Source organism: Mauremys mutica, chromosome 4, assembly GCF_020497125.1.
Source record: "Mauremys mutica isolate MM-2020 ecotype Southern chromosome 4, ASM2049712v1, whole genome shotgun sequence".
In the NCBI taxonomy this organism is placed as follows: Eukaryota; Metazoa; Chordata; order Testudines; family Geoemydidae; genus Mauremys; species Mauremys mutica.
Genome location: NC_059075.1, coordinates 26900633 through 26916784, shown reverse-complemented (window position 1 = coordinate 26916784; position 16152 = coordinate 26900633). Strand labels below are relative to the sequence as shown.

The window sequence follows — 16152 nt, the reverse complement described above, 5'->3', positions numbered from 1 at the left end:
GAGAGAGCCCTGGTCTGAGCAGAGCAGCTCCCAGGCCAGCTGGTGAGGGAATGGGTCTGAGCCAGGTAATTATTGCCTAGTGCAGAGGTCGAAAGCCTCAGAGAGGCTGATGTACTAATGAAACACAAATGGGACATCTGTGTTCAGGAGTTCAGCAAAGCATGGAAAACAGAACTTTGCCAAGAGTATATGTACTACTGAAAGCAAAAGCACTTCCTCTAGCTGAGGGAAACCCACTGAAGAGTGAAGGCATGAGAAAGTCTTTTGCAGCAGACGTTTTATTTGCATGATAACTTTAATGCTTATAGCAATTACTCCAGACCCTCCAGCATTCAAGCCGGAGAGAGAAATGGATGCAATTCAAATAGGACAACCCTGAATGTCAATAACACTGGGAAGATAAGGAGGGTCAGGAGAGTTAATAAAGGACTAGAGGAGAGAGGCAATGGAGCCTTTGTCAGGAACCCACCATGAGGTTACTGGGAAACTGGTGAATTTACTAATGTACTTGGTACCAACCCTGAAAAACTGGTATTGTATCAGCAGAGCAGGGACAGCTGGGTGGGCTGTTTCTTTAAAAGGGTTTCACTTACAGTTACAAATATCAACACATTCAGTGAATTCCGGGTCAGATTTTGTTCCTAGTACAGCCGTGGCATTTCATTGACAGCTGTAGCTGAGGGAAGAGTTTGGTCCAAAACCTTTATAGTGTATGGTTAACTAGAATCTCTGCATAAACAGAAGTATTTATGTTCCTGGAAAGAAGGGTAGTTAAGCACTGGAACAAATTACCTCGGGAGGTTGTGGAATCTCCATCATTGGAAATGTTAAGAGCAGGTTAGACAAACACCTGTCGGGGATGGTCTGGATGATAATCAGTCCTGCCTCAGTGCAGGGGACTGGACTAGATGGACCTACTGAGGTACCTTCCAGTCCTACATTTATATGGTTCTATATGGGAGAGAGAGAATTAATATGTGTTAGTACATAAGTTTGTTTTTATTGTATTAATTTCCTAGATATCCCCTTAAAATCAGCCCAGGTTTGCTTGCACCCCAGGGGATATTAATTTCACCCTACTAAGGAATGAGGTGTGTGTGTGTGTGTGTGAGAGAGAGAGAGAGAGAGACATGCAGGCCTTAGGGAGGTGAAATCCATCCTCCACCTCACCCAGAAGCAAGGTTTCAGTGCAGTATCCTGCATGGCTGCTATTCTAATCAATTGGCTATAGCACCTGCTGGAGCTCTACATGCCTTGTGTGGCATGTTGGGATCAGTGCATATAAATGGCTCTTATCTAGGTCCACCCACATAGCTGGTGTCTCAGCCTATGCAAGGCTGACACCCTGTCTGTGGTGTGGAGCAGGTGCATAGTTTCTGCACCCAGGCCCTGTCTCCATGCAGCTCCAGTATGGGTGCTTGCATGGGCCTGTCATGCCTGAGTGAATATCACCAATCTGAGGAGCTGCAGAAGTGCATTCAGACCCAGAGGGCAAAGTAAGCAGATTCTGAGTGATGTGATTTTAAAAAAAGCTTTCACAGTGGGAAGAAAACTAAACTCACTTTCCCTGGGACAAGAAGAGGCAATAGGTTCTGTGTTTTCCCCTTCATTGATTAAGCCTGGGAGGAGTTAGCAGGGTAGAGTCAGCTGTGTTAGGCTGGTCCCTCCTGGAAAGCACTTGATTACTGAGGGAGGAACTGCTGGGGCTGGACACCATGGTTCTCTCTGCCCTTTTCCAGAAGGGGGATGGGTCCTTCCACCCAGCAGAGCTGAGCTGAGCTGGGCAGGGAAGGTCTTGGTTTAACGTCAACCAAAGCAGACACACCTGTGAGGAAGTGGGGCACCTGTGAGTCCTGCAACCACAGAGGGCCTTGCTCTGTCTCCCTGTGCAAAGAGCATGCAGAAAACAAAGTCCTCATGGTTTCATAGCTGCATACTCACAGCCCCAAATTAGCAGGGTCTCCTCACTGAGAACAGGCTTTGAAACTTGGAGTATTCTTCTGGAGGCAAAAGGCCACTGTTTTGATGTTCATAGGAGGCCTGTATGTCCTCAGGTTGGCCCTGTGAAGGTGAGTACAGCACTTATCTTGTATGTCACTACACTGTCAGCACTGCGTGTGAGCCCATTGCCTGACGTGGGATGTGAAGCTAGGACCTTCTGGTCCGGAGGCGAGAGTGCTAATGCCAGCACTGTGTTTTTCACTTTGAAGTGTCATTAGTGAACTTTGCTAAAAGTGTTCTGTAAAAAGAAACAGCAGCAGCAGCATAAGGTCTTTCTTCTATTCTTTCAGGGTTGCTGGCTCTGAACATTATCACCTCCTAATGCATGTAAATTATCCGATGACTCAATTATATTTAAATCCTCCAAATGTGAAGAATTTGTACTTATTTCTTAGGAGATAAAAATCAACATTTTAACAATGGCTGGATAGAAAGTCTGCACTGGAGGAAACATGAGGTGGAATTTACTTGATGCAGTGATAGTGCCCCGTGCTATGACCCGGTCACCTCTCACAAACAAAGTAGGGCGAGTCAAGAGAAGGACTTCAAGGGAAAACCAGATTGCAGCCACTGGTTTTGGTGACTCAGTAGGAGGCACTCTTCCCTCTGTGTCCATATTGCCTAATCAGAGTGAAGAGGGACTCTGGAGCTGCTCACATGGTGATCTTCACTGTCTGTTCTGAACTGCTAATTCATGCTGATTTGCTTTGTTCAAAGGTTTCAGGTCTTCCATACCATTAGTGACTTCATTTCAGTGATGGGTGAATTATATGTATTTAAAATTTAATAATCAGCTTGCTGAGCAATTTGGGATCTTAAATTAAAGGTGCAATTTTAATGCCACTCATCATTATTATCAAACCCACCTATACTTGGACAGCCTAATGGGTCAACAGGCAGGGCCTTCCACCACCACTTGCAGACCTGGATTTGAGTCCATCTTGAGGACTTCCAGATTATGAACTGTTGGGGTTTGAGTGTATAATGCACTGGTTTAATATGAGTGATCACTTCTTTCTGAGTGACTGTAACAGCCTGCCCCTTGTTCACAGCTAACAGTTACTGCATTAGCTCAATAGCTAGAGTGCTTTGAGTGCTGAAAATCCCAGGTTGGATTCCCTCACTGACTACCTTGGTATCTGCATATGCGTGGCCAAGTTTGTTAGAAGAGTCCTCTCAGGGCTTGATTCAATGCCTGTTAAAGTCAATGTGAGTCTTTCCACTGGCTTTGGTGGCTGCTGGATTAAGCCCTAAATCTGAGGAAGCAGAATGGGGCAGAGGAGAAGATGAATTTAGTAGTCACAAGAAGCAGCCTTCTTAGTACTTCTGGCTCCAGAGTAACCTCCCAGAGCCAAATCTGCAGAAACCTATTGGGTTTGTCGAACTCGGGCACGAATACACCTCCCGGCTCGCTCATTTAAGCTGGATGTGTGCAATAGCAAATATGAGCTGTACAGATTTGGCCCTGGCTCAGCAAAGACTGCCTAGCCTTCAAAATGCAGGGATAGAGTGGTAACTAGATGGAGGGAGGGGATATGGAATTTTAAGTGGGCATCCTAATAGCTTGGCTGTTAGAGCCCTCTTGGCAAATGCTGCTGGCTAGAACACAGAAGCAGGGAGTAGAACAGTCTGCATTTGATTCTTTGGAACCCACCTGCCAATGGAAATAAAAGCGCATACTCCAAACCAAACTTCTTTGAGACTGATTCCTTTAGAAAAGCCCTATAGCTACACAGTCCAACTGCGGGGGAAATGTAGGAAATTTGACAAGAGAGAACTGCTACCAGTTCAGCTTTGGATCTCTCCCATCCTTCCACTTTGTAAAGCCAGTGGAAAGGGGTAGGGTTTTGTTTGCAGATTGCTCGGCCCTTTCTACAGCTGACATTCCCAATAATTACCATAAACGTGGTGATGCAACACACAGTACTGTAAATGAGAATGTATGTTTTGCATTCAGTTCCTCATGCCCTGGCTTCTTACTAGTATCTTCATTTCAGTTTGGTTAAAGGCCAAATTATAGACTCCCCCAGTTTGTTGGGTTCAGTCTTCATTTCTCTCTCTCTCTCTCTCTCTCTCTCTGAAGTCTAAAACTTCAGGCCAGATTTTGATCTTAATCTCACTAGTCATACCTCAGTGCAACTCCACACATGCCAGCATAACACAGAACAAAACCTGGCCCTTCTATAACTGGTAGTAAGCTAGCCACTTGTCCAATATGAAGAGTATTCTGATAGACCAAAGTGAACTAATCAGGCAATATTGGAGTCCATAGCCCAGTGGCCACCAACCTGTGCATCGCGATCGACTGGTCGGTTCTCGAGGGACTCCCAGTCGATCGCGATCTCCGGTGGCAGCGAGGTGTGGCTGCTGCTAAGGCTAACATGGCCCCACACCGCTCCCGGAAGTGGCCACTGCAGCTCTCCATGTGCGCTGCTCCTGCCTGCAAGCACCGCCCCTGCAGCTCCCATTGGCTGGGAGAGCTATGGGGGCAGTGCTTGCAGAGAGAGGCAGCGCGCAGAGCCACATGCCCCCTGCCCTCCCAGAGGCGTGTTGGCACCTTCTGGGAGTGGTGTGGGGGCAGGGTAGGCAGGGAGCCTGCCTTAGCCTCGCTGCGCCTGCCGCTGACCAGGAGCCACTGGAGATAAGTGCTGCCTGGCGGGAGGCTGCACTCCATCCCTGAGCCCCCTCCCAGAGCCAGCACCCCAAGCCCCCTCCTGCACTCCAGCCCTGAGCCCCCTCCCAGAGCCAGCACCCCAAGCCCCCTCCTGCACTCCATCCCTGAGCCCTCTTCCGGAGCCAGCACCCCATACCCTCCTCCACCCCAACCCCCTGCCCCAGCCCTGACCCCCCTCCCAGAGCCAGCACCCTGTACCCCATTCTGCACCCCAACTTTGCCCCAGCCTGGAGCCCCCTCCTGTACCTGAGCCCCAGCTTGCACCCCTCAACCTCTCCTGCAACCCAACCCCCTGCCTCAGGCTCAGCCCAGAGCCCCCTCTCACACTGTGAACCCCTCGGCTCCAGCCCGCACCCCCTTCCAAACCCCATCCCCCTGCCCCAGCCCGGTGAAAGTGAGTGAGGATGGGGGAGAGCAAGCGACGGGGGGGGGGAATGAACTGGGTGGGGCTTTGGGGAAGGGGTGGGATAGATCCTGAGTTGCACTTAGATTCAAAAAGTGATCTTGGCCATAAAAAGGTTGAAGACTACTGCCCTACCCTCTGTTTGCCAGAAGCTGGGAATGGGCGACAGGGGATGGATCACTTGATGATTACCTGTTCTGTTCATTCCCTCTGGGGCACCTGGCATTGGCCTCTGTCGGAAGATAGGATACTGGGCTGGATGGACTTTTGGTCTGACCTAGTATGGCTGTTCATCTGTTCTTATGCCAGCTATTAGTGGGATGGTGAGACCCCTTCCAAAGAAGCAACTGATGCCCCAAAGGGATTGGATATGTATTAACTTGTCTGTCAGAACAAAACAAGACAGATGCAACTAGTTCACATACCTTAGAGGAGGCTACTGTTCTGGAAATCTGCCTCTTTTACAGATCTCTGGCCCAAACAAAGATTTGAATTCAGAGCCCACTACATACTGACTGCATGACATCTACTGTACTTCTCAGGTAGGGTTTACACTATTAATACCTCTCCTGGCTGGCCCTTTAAATCTGTGCTAGACAGCCAGCATTTAGGGTTGTCATTTAGCCTCTAGGTGCTGCATTTAGCCATGTCCTTCCTTCCAGCTACTTCAGTCAGGATTCAGTTACTCTGTATATTGTTTTCTTTTGACTTTCACTTTCTCTCATACCTGAGGAGAAGCAGCCTCACAACTAGACTTCGGGGATCAGAGCTCTTTTAATTCTTCTAATCAAGATCTCAATCCAAAAATTCTAAGATACATTCTAAGCATTTGCTCCAATCCCTCAGACAGAGACAAACACCTACAAGATCTCTATCAAGCGTTCTTAAAACTACAATACCCACTTGCTGAAGTGAAAAAACAGATTGACAGAGTCAGAAGAGTACCCAAAAGTTACCTACTACAAGACAGGCCCAGCAAAGAAAATAACAGAACGCCACTAGCCATCACCTACAGCCCCCCACTAAAACCTCTCCAGCGCATCATCAAAGATCTACAACCTATACTGAAAGATGATCCCTCAGTCTCACAGATCTTGGGAGACAGACCTGTCTTCGCTTACAGACAGCCCCCCAACCTGAAGCAAATACTCACCAGCAACCATACACCACAGGAAAAAAAACACTAACCCAGGAACCTATCTTTGCAACAAAGCCCAATGCCAACTCTGTCCACATATCTATTCAAGTGACACTATCATAGGATCTAATCACATCAGCCAGACCATCAGAGGCTCATTCACCTGCACATCTACCAATGTGATATATGCCATCATGTGCCAGCAATGCCTGTCTACCATGTACATTGGCCATACCATACAGTCTCTACACAAAAGAATAAATGGACACAAATCTGACATCAGGAATCATAACATTCAAAAACTAGTAGGAGAACACTTCAGCCTCTCTGGCCATTCAGTAACAAATTTAAAGGTGGCAATTTTGCAACAGAAAAGCTTCAAAAACAGACTCCAACAAGAAACTGCTGAACTTGAATTGATATGCAAACTAGATACAATCAACTTAGGCTTAAATAGAGACTGGGAATGGCTGAGCCATTATACACATTGAATCTATTTCCCCATGTTAAGTATCCTCACAGCTTCTTGTCAAACTGTCTTAAATGGGCTATCTTGATTATCAATACAAAAGTTTTTTTCTCCTGCTGACAACAGTTCATCTTAATTAATTAGCCTCTTAGAGTTGGTTGGGCAACTCCCACCTTTTCATGTTCTCTGCATGTATATATACCTCCTCACTAGATGTTCCATTCTATGCATCGGATGAAGTGGGTTGTAGCCCACGAAAGCTTATGCTCAAATAAATTTGTTAATCTCTAAGGTGCCACAAGGACTCCTGTTCTTTTTTTCAAAAATTCATTGTTATACGAAGCGGTCAGCTTGAAGAACCCAGCGTCCTGCAGCTGCTTTTCCAGCTGGGTGGTTTTCTTTAAGTGGGTCAGGAGTTGTACTGTGAGCAAGTTTGCTCATTTTGTATGAGTGAATAGAAATGCACTTTGAATCATTTGTCCTGAAAGCCTCTGGAGAGAACATCCAAAGCAGCTGGAGTCAGAGCCTAGTATGAAGAGACCAAAAAGTTCATCAAGCCCACTGAGCTGTAGTCTTCTGATCAAGAATGTCTCTAATATTAATGGGTGAAAGTACTACCCTGGCAACGGCCCTTTTAAATTGCCGCCGGAGCCCCAGGTGGCACAGGCCAGGCAGCGTGGATGGGCTGGCTGGGGAGGCTGACCCCCAGCCCTGCCCCTTCTGCCCAAGGCCCCGCCCCTTCAGGGGCCCCAGAGCCGGGGCCCCATACGGGTAAGTGTTTAATATTACTTTCACCTCTGAATATTAAACTGAAATTACACAAGCTCATCGGCAAGAGGCTGAGGAGAAGAAAGAGTACTGCTCTCCAGGAGTTAGGATAGCACAATGTTGTTCTGTCCATTGTGCCACCGCGAGGTCTGGAAGAAGGAGATTTCTTAGATGTTTTTCACATGAGAACAAAGTGAATCTGTCTAAAGCATTGTTTTAAAAGGTTTATTTCGGAGCTGTAACAACTTTTTATTTTATTTTATTTTATTTTATTTTTTTTAACTCAGACCACTGAGGCATTGTCCAGGGACAAATGATTCTCCCCAGGCTCCATATACCTCCCTATCAGAGAACACCTCCACCTCTGGGAGGGATTTCACTCTTCATACACTTAGACACTAAGGAGCCTTTGAGAATTCCAGGCTAAGGGAGACAGGTGCCCAACTCCCATTGAATTAGTGATATTTGGACTCCTAACTCCCTGAGCCTTTGAAAATCTTAGGCTACAGTATTAACCAGGGCACAGATTGTGAATATGTGACAAGAGGAGGGCCCCTCTGTCATCTCCCTCGGTTTCTCAAACCAGTTGTCCTCCGACTTGGCTGCTACAGTGATGAGAGAACCTATCTAGAATAGAATTTCCCTATGTGAAGGAGACGGCTCCCAGAAGAGGACAATTCCCTCCTTTCCCAATACCTCAGGCCTCTACCACTTGGCTCTAAAACCCTTTCTTTGTCTGTACCACCAGGAAGGCTTCTGCAAACCATTCATGATTCATGGACCACAATTGATTAGCACTGAATTAAACTAATACATGGTCAAGGACACCTGTGTGTGTGTCCCCTCACCCCCATTCTCCTCCAGCTGAGCCCTGGAAGCCATGCCCCCAAATCTCCAGGTAGATAACACTGAAGCGGTGAGTAAGGGCCTGCACTCCATCCTTCACTTGTCTTACGTGTATTGCTGTAGCATGTAACTGAGCTGACACATTGCAAAGCCCCGTACAGTGGGGCCAGTTAAGAGACTGTGCTAGCCTTTAGCTTAGAAACGTCTTGATTTTTTGCGTGGTTGGCCCCTCTGCCCAACCAAGGCTGGCTGATTCCCTTTAGAGTTCCTGAAGGCTAAACTGAGCACGCTAGGTCCACAGTGCTCCCAGCCCCCACACACAGGGGAGGAAGACCTGGGAAGCTGAATGCCATAAGAAAGGTTTTGTGCGCTTAGTCTTCGGTGATCGTTTTTGCTTTGTTTTCACTGTGCAATGTGCTCTATGTATTGCAAAGGTCCTGCCCACACTTCAAATAAAAGTGAGCTGGGACTAACTATGTTTAAAGGTGAGGCAGTGGTGATCTAGGGCAGAGGGCACTGGTCTGGGATCCCTGGGTTCTGTTCCTGACTCTGCTACTGACCTGCTGTGTGACCTTGGGGAAGTCACTTTACTTCTGTTCCATCTGTAAAATGGGGAGCATGATAAAGCAGTTTGAGACCTATGGGTAAAAAATGCTACAGTCAGGTAGTTATTAAATAAGGAGGGCACAAAACCCCTCACATGTTTGTTTTTGTGTGCTGCCAGGTAGTAATGTATGTTGCTTGGAGCAGAGATGGGGCTTTGTTCTAAGACCCTGGGAGCCTTTATAGCACCATGTGGAGGGGAAATGATTCAGGAGAGCTGCTTACCATTCCTGGATCTGCCACAGACTTGCTGTGGGACCTTGGGTAACTTGTTTAACCCCTTGGTGTCTCGGTGTCCCCCATCTGGAAACAGGCAGAGTAATTACTGCTAACCTGTCCTGGGGGATGTGGCTTAACCAGTCAATGTTTTCAAAGCACTTTGAGATTGCTGAATGGAAGGTGCTATAGAAATGGTATTTCTAATAACCATGGAGCTGATTCACCAAGGCACCGTGTGCAGTTATTTAGGACTAAGTTTTGAAAAGAACCCAGCTCCCATTTAGGCACCTGAATCAGAGCCAGAGTGTGGTGAACTCTTCGGACAGTCTGGCCATAATGTGTCTCAGTGGGAGCTACGGGGTTTCAACCACTTTTGAAAACTTTGCCCCATAGGTGCCTAAATGGGAACGGAGCTCTATTGACAATCTGGTGCAGTTTTGAGAGCCGAGCACTTGACCACCTGGCCTCGAGCTCCGTTGAAGACTTGGCTTTTAGAGCAGTGCAAAGTGGGTTTACAAGGATACTATTCCGAGTCATTGCCTTTCACCTCCACGTTGTACCGGTGTAAATGACCATTGTAGGTACAGGGCAGCAAAGAATTAGGCCCTAGAGCTATAATTTAGCTACAGGCCAGAGGAATGTTTAACAACAGAAGCCTAAAGGGCTAGAACTAAAGAAACACAACCTGAATGGTACTCGGTGTAACGAGCAGTATCCCAGTAAGGTACAAGGAGGGGAAGCATGCAATGTTCCTTGGGTAAATTCTGTGCTTTCCCTTGGGGAAGAAGAAGGGTGTGGGGGGGAACCCATCCCGCAAATAGGCTTTTAATCTTCATAAGTGCAGATGATCTGTAAATTCCGCAAAAAGAGACATAGAAAACACACACACACACCTTTTAACTAGTGAGCAATTTAAAGACTAATAGGATTCATCCATAATTACATAGTTAAGTAAAATTTATGTATGAAGGAATTAACTGATTTCCCTCAGGGCAATATAAACCATAGAGACAGTGCTCTCATTTAAAAGCACCATCTCAATGTTAAAATACTTTGTCATTCTTCTGTAGCAACGGTTAGGTGCTGCGAGAGCCACATGGAAGTTTATTTACTGATCCAGCAGACAACTGCTAACAGATCTCTGCTTTGTTTGGAATAGAAAACTTGAACAGCTTGTCCGCACCTCTCCACTCGGACATTAAATCAACATGGCTCTATTAGTGGCCCTAGGATGCCAGCTGAGCCATCTCTAGGCCTGTCACCGTGATGTCTTCATCTGTAACCAGAGCAGACGTGAGCTCCTGGCAGCTTCGGGAGGTGACAACAAATCCAATTAGCTCCTCTCCATGGCGCCACAATACTACTGTGAAACGGCCTGACAGGGAGGGTGGTTGCAATACCCCGCACAGTGGGGCATATCCTTCATACTAAAAAAAAAAAAATTGCTACCAAGACTTAATTGCTGGAGTGACTTTCCAGGCGACTGCTGGAACCCAGTGCTCAATCTGGTCAGAAATGCGAGCTGTCCTCAGGGGTTGAATGATACGCTGTTTGGGGAGGGGCTTAGGGAAGGGGGAGAAAACCCCAGCAGGTGGTAAGTGCTCCCTCTGCATTGTCTTTTTTGCCTGGGGTGGGAGCCAAAAGATGGACGCTAACCCCCTGTTCCAGACACCGTCTCTTGGAAGGGAAGGAGGGGAGCTGTTCAGCAGGAAAAGGAATTGGAAGTAGACAATCTAGCCGATCCCTTCAAGCATCGAATGAGAGGGGATGATAATGCTCGCTCAGAAACAGAGACTTGGCAGTTTGTACATGGACACCTGCGTTTGAATACAGCCCCTTTCCTCCCAAAGTAGTACAAGAGGGTATTACATATGCTAATACAAAGCTGTGAATCTCCATGAGGCACAAGACACTAACTCTTTCTTGTGTTATTCTCCTAGTTCACCTCCATTCATGTGGCATGGTGCTATCTTGTGGCCCCTACTTGTAGCTAACAAGGCAAGGGAAAGTAGGTTAGAGAGAGACATGGAGACAGAGTTTGGGGTCTCTGAGTAAGACACTAAATCTGATTTCTTCTGTTATGTTATCATTATAATAGTTTAATAAAAGCAAATAGCTGAAACCTCAACCTTCCTGCTGCTCACAGCCATACAGTTATGATGCAGGTGTTCTTCACAGAGACCATCTTTTGTGCTGGTGTTTTCACTGAGCTCTAGCTCACTTCTTCAAACAATTCCTGCAAAAGAGAAACAACTGAGACAGACACTAGCCAGCGAGCTACCCATCAGTTCGGCCCACTGTGCTGCATGTTAGGAGGAGCTGTATTCTGCCCTGAGTTACTAATTCCATTGGCTTCAGTGGAATGGCCCAGGAGTTACGTTGGTGTAACCAGTGTGGTCCTTGGATTCTAAGGAAGGTAGAATGCTGCTGGGTAGAATGGAAGGATATCTTTGCCACACCGTGCCCTTCCCAATATGGAGCTAAGTAATAGGTAATAATAATTGGAGATATACCAATCAATCTGCTAGAACTGGAAGGGACCTCGAAAGGTCATCAAGTCCAGCCCCCTTATTTCACTAGCAGGATCAATTTTTGCCCCAGATCCCTAAGTGGCCCCCTCAAGGATTGAGCTCACAACCCTGGGTTTAGCAGGCTAATGCTCAAACCACTGAGCTATCCCTCCCCCCTGATATTGCTGTATCTAATGCTAGTGGAACAGAGTGAGGTGTGATTAAATGCAGCACATGCTGGAGAACACTAGAACAAGCAAAGAGAAGGCATCGGGGAACAACAATAAGATGCTGGCTCTGTTGCATTTATCTGAGTTTGCATGACCGATGAAATCAGTTCATTCCTCTCATGGGCGTGATGTCTTAAATTAAAATGGAAGGACAAAGCATTAATTTAGAACCTTCTCAACCTCTGCCAATTAATGTTAGTGGTGATGGGGGTGCAGCACAAAGGGAATTAAAAACACTCCAGAAGTGAATGTGGGAGAATATAGTGGCATGTGTATTGCGCTATTTCCAACAATGTTAAACTCACAATTCTCGCCTGGCTCCCTGGTGCTCAGAATGTGTTTTTAAAAAGAAGCCCCCCAAAGTGCAGTGAGAACTGGGAACATTTCAGCACCAGTCGTGAGTTCTGAGGATGGCTTTCTCTGGAGAGAATGTATTCCAGCAATATTGCCTTCCAGAGCCATGGTGCGCTAGTCAATGGCTAACAGCATGACAGCTCTCCGTTGTCATTAAGCCAACTGTGCTGTGTCTCTTCCCACATCCCTGTGGAATCCCTGTGGGCACTGGCAGCCATGCTGCTGACAAAAGAAAGGGAAAAGGGTGGAGCTGGGCTCAAAAGAAGGAGTAGAGCCACTTCCCCCCACCTTCCCCAAGTCCCCCACAGAAGCAGCTTGTTGCAAATGTATGTTATTATAGTCAGACTCATTCCAGATTAATTGGGCACAATATCTAGGCATGTGGCTGATTTACAGAGCGACCAAAGATTCAGCGAGCCTTGGAACTCCTGGACTGGTTTTGGAAACAAATCCAGTGCTGCCAGGCCCAATTATTTTCAGCAACATCTTTCTGCTACTGAAACGCAGAACTGTGGACTTTGGCCTGCTTGGTAAGGACTGCTTTGTGAGCTTGCAAATTGACTTGATTCTAAATGCAAGCTGTTGAATCAGGCCTGCTGCAGGGAGAGAAAAGATGTGCCCTATTTATTACTGCGAGGCACCCTCTTAACCTGCACTTAACAGCTGTAGCAATTTAAAAATTATTTAAAAAAAACCAACACACAATGCAGTACAAGTGGCAGCCTCTGCTCAAGAGGAAGAATTGGGTTCTTCTGAGATTAATATCAAGCAGAAAACTTCACAGCTGAATAACAGGCTTTGGATCAAATTCAGTACTTGGTTACACCATGGATGTTAATGGAGTTGCACTGGATTTACGCCTGTGCAATGGATAGCAAGATTTCACTCCCTAGGTAAGAAAGCTGTTAAAATGTTCAGCACCTATAAGAAATGTCAATACCCATAATACAGTATTGACACTGATAAATCACATGAAAGACCACAAAGCTGATGTGCTGGGGGAGGTATTCACAGCAAAGACTGAACTGTGCACTACTCACCTGGATCTAAGTTTGTTACAAACCTCAAACTCAGGCCAGTTTCACTGAAAGGGTTTGCGACCCTTCTGTGTGAACCTGGAGCTGCTTGATGGGTTCTGGGAGGAAACTGTCCATTCAAAACTCAGTGTTATGTGGCTTAGACACAGGAACAGTAGGGATTCTGTGGCTGCAGCTGAGCTTTGTTCTGAGTTGTTAGTGACTGTGAAGGGCTGGAATGTAAAATACAAAGTAATGCCAGAAGATGCTGTTCCCACGCAAAGTGCAAGAGGAGACAATGCACATAGGACCCCCTACACTCCCGTATCGCCTAAGTTCACCCAACTGTAATGTTTACAGCCAACCAAGGCTTTCAAGTGACTGTAATGACCTGGGTACTTCTGCATGTGGGCTGTGCTTGTTTTAGGGGCTGGTTAAGTTGTTTATTATTTATACTGCAGTAGCACCTAAGACTGTACACAGCCTGTAAGGTGAGTAAATCTAATTAGCTTGAATGGAATTTATTTGTGTGTTTTTTTGGAGTCACTGTGTTAAGTAGCATCACACCTTTGGAGCCCTCCAAACCAATCTTATGCAGGTCACCCCAAATCCTAAAGGTGGCTCTGAATGTTATGGGCTATGATTGGTTGTCAATCTCCAGTCGACAGGAAGTGTTGGCTCCTGTTGTATTTCCTGCTAAGTCCCTTTATTTGGGAGAATCTGTATCAAAACGGACAGTGTGGCCCCAGTGATCAGGGGATTGGAGATTCAGATAATAAGGGGAGCTGGACAGCAGGCTTTGGACTTGGTGCTTGAAAATGAAGAACGGTTCCCTTGATTTGAAGGAATGAAGGTCTCTGCTCCTATGGAGCTCCTGTGTATCCTAGGATATGTCTGCACTGCAAAAAAAGGTGTGGGCATAAATTAGCTGTTACCACTCAAGAAAGAGATCTTGGAGTCATTGTGGATAGTTCTCTGAAAAGATCCACTCAATGTGTAGCGGCAGTCAAAAAAGCGAACAGAATGCTGGGAATAATTAAGAAAGGGATAGATTGTTGGACAGAAAATATCATGTTGACTCTATATAAATCCATGGTATGCCCACATCTTGAATACTGCGTGCAGATGTGGTCGCCTCATCTCAAAAAAGATATATTGGAATTGGAAAAAGTTCAGAAAAGGGCAACAAAAATGATTAGGGGTATGGAACAGCTTCCGTATGAGGAGAGATTAATAAGACTGGGACTTTTCAGCTTGGAAATGAGACAGCTAAGGGGAGATATGATTGAGGTCTATAAAATCATGACTGGTGTAGAGAAAGTAAATAAGGAAATGTTTATTACTTCTCATAACACAAGAACTAGGGACCACCAAATGAAATTAATAGGCATCAGGTTTAAAATAAATAAAAGGAAGTATTTCTTCACACAATGCACAGTCAACCTGTGGAACTCCTTGCCAGAGGATATTGTGAAGGCCAAAACTGTAACAGGGTTCCCAAAAGAATTAGATAAGTTCATGGAGGATAGATCCATCAATGGCTATTAGCCAGGATGGGTGTCCCTAGCCTCTGTTTTCCAGAAGCTGGGAATGGTCGACAGGGGATGGATCATTTGATGATTACCTGTTCTGTTCATTCCCTCTGGGGGACCTGATACTGGCCACTGTCAGAAGACAGGATACTGTCTAGATGGACCTTTGGTCTGACCCAGTAGGACCATTCTTATGTTCTTATGATCTTAACTCAGGGTTAGCTAACTCAGGTTAAAATAGCAGTGAAGACATGGCAACTTGACTTGTAACTTGGGATAGCAGTTTAAGTTCAAGCCCAGGCTACCCTATAGTCTTCTCAGTTATTTTAACCCAAGTAAATAGAGCCTCTCTTGAAAAGATTTGGGGGAGAAGAAGTATAAGCTTCTGCTCAGATTTCCTCCTTCTCCCCAGCCATCTCCCCAGCCAAAGAGGTCTGCTTGGAGCTGAAGCTTTGCTGCTGTAGCATTCCTAAGAAGGGGAAGTAGGACCACACCTCTGCTAAGTCCACCAATTTTGGGGAAACTGGCCAGCTGCATAGCTGAGCCTCGCTTACCTGAAGCCCCTGAGTGATGCATCTGGGATGGGTGAAGGTCAAATAATGAAGGCTTTGTTGTAATTACAAAGCTGCTAATCAGAGCAGTATGTTTGGCAGAGCATTCCACACTCTAAATTTTGAAGAGAGGGTGTCTCTCAGCTCCAGCATCATGCAAGCAGCTCTTACCTCACAGTCGTCACCACAAGTAAGGGGCAAGACCTTTGGTTACACCCGTGGAAGAGTGGGGAGTACTTAGTTTGAATGACATGGATTTTGTTGACTTCTGGTTCAATTTCATTGTTAATGTTTCATGTTTCATATGAAGTTTATAAGTGCCTCCCAAGGTGTGTGTCTGCTGGAATTGGAGGGTGCCTCACTCTGACATCAGGTGAGCACTACCCTGCTCTGACGTCCTGCTGAATCATTTCAGCTCTTTAACTCCAATAGAGGGTAGCTCAGCCATGTTCATAAACTTACAGGCTCTCAGGCTGCCTTGCAGCTTTGGCTGCTGGGAGCTTTGTGATCTAGGTAACAAAATGGAGCTTCTGAATCAAATTGGACAAACACAGTGTCAGAGAGGGAGGCAAATAGCTCAAAAAGATGGTGTCAAAGCCAACTTCCCCCTTGGTTTTTCGCCAAACCCTCTAGTGCTTACAACATAACAGCCATATGGCTCTTTCCTCTGTGGTATTACAACCCTCCTCCTCCCCCCACCCCCAATCCCTCCCAGGCTGGTGAAACATAACTCCATCAAAATCAGTAACTTGAACAGCAGTGCGTTCTGCTCAGGACTGCGTTTTCATGAAGTCTGTATTTCTCCTCTTCCCTTCCACCCAGTCTTGCTTTCTTCTAT

At 46.3% G+C, this 16152-nt stretch overlaps 1 long non-coding RNA gene across 1 annotated transcript in view; it reads left to right on the top strand.

Moving 5' to 3' along the window:
* The first annotated feature begins 1958 nt into the window (after positions 1–1958).
* The window catches only part of LOC123370205, a 59146-nt gene continuing 44952 nt past the window's right edge, over positions 1959–16152 (top strand). The window contains exon 1 of the long non-coding RNA XR_006579308.1: positions 1959–2069. This is a non-coding gene — a long non-coding RNA (uncharacterized LOC123370205). The remainder of the gene's footprint in view (positions 2070–16152) is intronic.